Below are 3963 nucleotides of genomic sequence, written 5' to 3' on the forward strand. Positions count from 1 at the left end.
CACATAGCTGTGAGTTGTTAAAAGCAATATCCATATTTTATTAAGCATATGACATGAGTCACAGACAGACACACTGGAGAGAGAAAACGCAAAATAAAAATCACATGAGAAAGACTTGGGTGTTAATCCAATGAGAAACATGTTACCCGTATTTCAGTCTGCAAATAGATTGGGCTGAGTGGAACCATGGGATGGTAATGGCACTGAGAAAGGTATCGAAGGTGAAGGTGGATGTGTCATGGAGCATGTTAAAGGCAGCAGGGTTATTGAGCAGGGATAATGGGCTTTGATCACTATCACACAGGATGCCATTATGAATTTGGGTAGAGTCCTCACAGTGGTGTAATGGTGTGAAACCTGAATGGAGAGGATCAAACAGGAAATTCTGGGAAAGATGTGTGTGAACATGTAAATTGACAATAATTTCAAGGAATTAGGAGAGTAAGGAGTTAATAGAATCATAGAATTTACAGTGCAGAAGGAGGCTATTCAGCCCAATGAGTCTGCACCGGCCGTTGGAAATAACATCCTACATAAACCCATGCCTCCATCCTATCCCCATAATCCAGTAACTCAACAAAACTTTCTGGACACTAAGGGGCAATTTTGCATTGTCAATCCACCTGACGTATGCATCTTTGGTCTGTGGGATGAAGGTGGAGCGTCCGAAGGAAACCCACGCAGACACGGGAAGATCGTGCAAACTCCATACTGATAGTCACCTGAGGCCGGAATTTCAACCCCGGGTCCCTGGAGCTGTGAGGCAGCAGTGCTAACCACTGTGCCACCATACCGTTGGTTGGAGATGAGCCGGCATCTTTCAAGGACAGAGAGTGTGCAGAACGGGAATTTGAAAGTGGAATTTACAAAATTCACAAAGTGCTTGATTGGGACTTTCAATAGTGAAAGGGCCGTCAGAAAAGGTGAAATACTTTCAAATAACAATCTCTATTGTAATGTGAAGCACCCCAGGATATTTACAAACAGGAAGTTCCCATGAATAGCAATTAGTAGAATGAGTAAAACTGTCAAACGCTCTGTCAGTCTCTCTTTCTCTCTTAAAGCAGCTCCTCAGGACCGAGGATGATCTTCCTCCACTCCAGGGATGTGGGTCTTGCAGTGACTAAAATGTCCAATATTGGGTCCACACACTCTGCCACAGGTGGCGCAGGTAGTGTTTAATGAAGTGGGTGGGAGGCTTGGATTTTGCAACCCCCTTCCGCTGTTTGTGCCTGGCTTCTATCTAATCTACCGAAGACACGCAAAATGGTTGGCTCTTTCCCGGATGTTTTGTCTCCAGTTTGGTCATTTCGAGCAAGAGGTTCCTGCAAATTGGTGGGGCTGGTACATTTCCTCACGGAGGCTTTGTGGACGTCCCTGAAAACATTCTACTGCCCTCCTGGTGACTTGCTGCCATGACATAGTTCAGAGCAGAGAGCTTGTTTTGGGAGTCTTGAATCAGGCATGTGGGCCATGTAACTCGCCCAGTGTAGCTGATGAACCATAACCCGTGCCTCACACTGGGATGTTGGCCTGAGACATGACACTAACAAGATAGCACTTATTCTGCCATTCAATTTACAGGATTTTGTAGGGGAGTCCTGGTCTCCAGGGATTGAAGGTATCTGCTGTACATTCTCCATGTCACTGACACATACAGCAGAGCAGGTAACACTGCAGCCCTGTCAACAGAATTCTGCCAGTAACACAGCAGGAAGAGAGCCGTCAGGGAGAGGGGAAATGCTTTCAAAGAACAATCCCTGTTGTAATGTGAACCACCACAGGACATTTACACACAGGAAGATCCCATGAATAGCGACCGTTAAATGAGTATGTCATCTGAATTTAGTGATGTTAATGGAGAAGTGTGTGTCAGTTGTGACTGGGTAAACTCAAATATAACATGTTTAATTTTGGAAACATGACCATTTACAACACATGTCAGACCCTTTCTCCCTCCGACACCAGTAATTGTAGTTTTGTGGTTTTTATTTACTGAATTGGTGCTGGAGAAAATATAAAGGACATAGAGATTGGAGACAACAGTGAGCATCAGTGAACAATGAACCAGCTCAGCACTATATCAAACAGACAACTTTCCATTGCAGTGAGCAGCTGAACTGGCTGGAACCTGCACAGACCTGTGGATGAGTTTTGGACACAATCCTGTGCCCGGAATTGAGTGTGATTTGAGATTTGAAATTATCGATTGCCAACAGGATTCATTCTGATTCTAGATATTCACAGAGTTAATAACAATATTCAGTGTAGTTCAGTCTTACCACAGACAGGAAGGTGCACACGGTCCAGAGGTCACCAGTCATTGAGAAATCTCTTTGGGCCGTGTTGTGAGTGAAGGATCCGGGTGCAATTCAAACTTTCAGCTCGCTCCGGCCTCAATGCACACGGGCTTCCGAAGTGACTCAGCGGCTCAAAATTCGATTTCCAACCGGTTCCTTCACTCACAACACGGCCCAAAAAGATTTCTCAATGACAGCGATTCCGATCGGGTCCTTTGTGATTTGCAATATTGGCAGAGTGACTAAAATCAAACTCCAGTCTACAAGCCGTGTGCAATTCAAACTTTCAGCCGCTCACTCACTTGGCTTCCCCGTGTGCATTGAGGCGGCACCGAGCCGCCCCTTTCCCGGTTTTGCAGCCGGTTCCCCACCGATCACAACCCCATAAAACTCGGCTCCCATTCAGCAAACGGCACAAGATCGGGAAGCGCTGACTGGGTGAGGACTGGAAGCTGAAGAAGAAGTTAGTGAAATGTCTGACTCGAAGCCCTGTGTGTGCCTGAATGGTGAGTGGTAACTGGTGTCAGTGTTTTTAGCACAGTGTGCCGGCTCACTCCCACTGAGGCTGCAGCATTGGAGGGGAGGGGCCGGCTCACTCCCACTGAGGCTGCAGCATTGGAGGGGAGGCTCTTTATTCAACTCACTGCACAAGAGAATGTGACAAAGTGCCCGCCCTCCACACGGTGGCATGGGCTGCATTTCTCAGGCTTCGAACACAACTCAATGTCTGTCTTTCTCCTCTTTTCAGGATCCTGCTCCTGTGAAAACACCTGCAGGTGCTCCGACTGCCGATGTGCCACCAGCAAAGCTGGACGCTGCCAGAAAAGTGAGTAACTGGGGGAGAGTTTCAAACTGCTCACATTGCATTGATGGGACAGATAGTTCTGAGTAGAACTCACAGAGGAACACGATAGAAAAGTACAAGATCGAGGATTTCACCTGATTTCATTCCCATCAAATTGATTCCATACCCAGGCTAAAGAATGTGGAGACAGGAAGCTGCTGGTTAAAGAAGTGTCTGAGTGTCACATCAGAAAGTGTTGATATTATAGACTGATGATTAGAAATGGTGTATTAGAGACAGTGAGTGGAACATCTTCACCCAAACTCTCTCACACAGTGTTCTGATGCTGAGCCTCTGCAGATGGGTTACTTGGGGATATGACCCAGATGAGTTTGTGAGTGAGGAGCTGAGTGCTGCAATGGGAGGCTCTGGGGGGGGGGGGGGGGGGGGGTTTCAGTCAACTCATTGATTGTTACTGATTTGTGTCTTTGTCCTGTCCTCTCAGGTTGCTGCTCTTGCTGTCCTGCAGGATGTACGAACTGTGCCAATGGCTGTGTGTGTAAAGGCAAATCCTCTGACAAATGTAGCTGCTGTTCCTGAACAACAGGCCCGTCAGACACAATATCTGAAACATTATCCATATGTACTGTATTCCACACACTGCATGTTTCACTGTCGATATCCTGATGAATTGTGTTTACATAAAGTCGTGAAAAGTGTATGAATATTATTGAATTTTCTGTTATTTGTGTCTTGTATTAAATAAAATTTAATAATTGCATCTCCAGTGATTAGTGTCATTCTTTTATTTAAGAATGTGATATTCCTTTTTTTTAGAAAGTTGTTTTACGCCATTCATAATTTTAACACTTTTAAACA

At 45.5% G+C, this 3963-nt stretch overlaps 1 long non-coding RNA gene across 1 annotated transcript; it reads left to right on the forward strand.

Annotated features, from left to right (window-relative positions):
- The first annotated feature begins 2112 nt into the window (after window positions 1-2112).
- LOC119971404 lies at window positions 2113-3691 on the forward strand. Its single transcript, XR_005461831.1, has 3 exons — window positions 2113-2763; window positions 3049-3126; window positions 3590-3691. It is a non-coding gene; the product is annotated as an uncharacterized LOC119971404 (long non-coding RNA).
- Window positions 3692-3963: the final 272 nt, after the last annotated feature.

The sequence above is a fragment of the Scyliorhinus canicula genome, chromosome 9 (assembly GCF_902713615.1).
Source record: "Scyliorhinus canicula chromosome 9, sScyCan1.1, whole genome shotgun sequence".
NCBI lineage: Eukaryota > Metazoa > Chordata > Chondrichthyes > Carcharhiniformes > Scyliorhinidae > Scyliorhinus > Scyliorhinus canicula.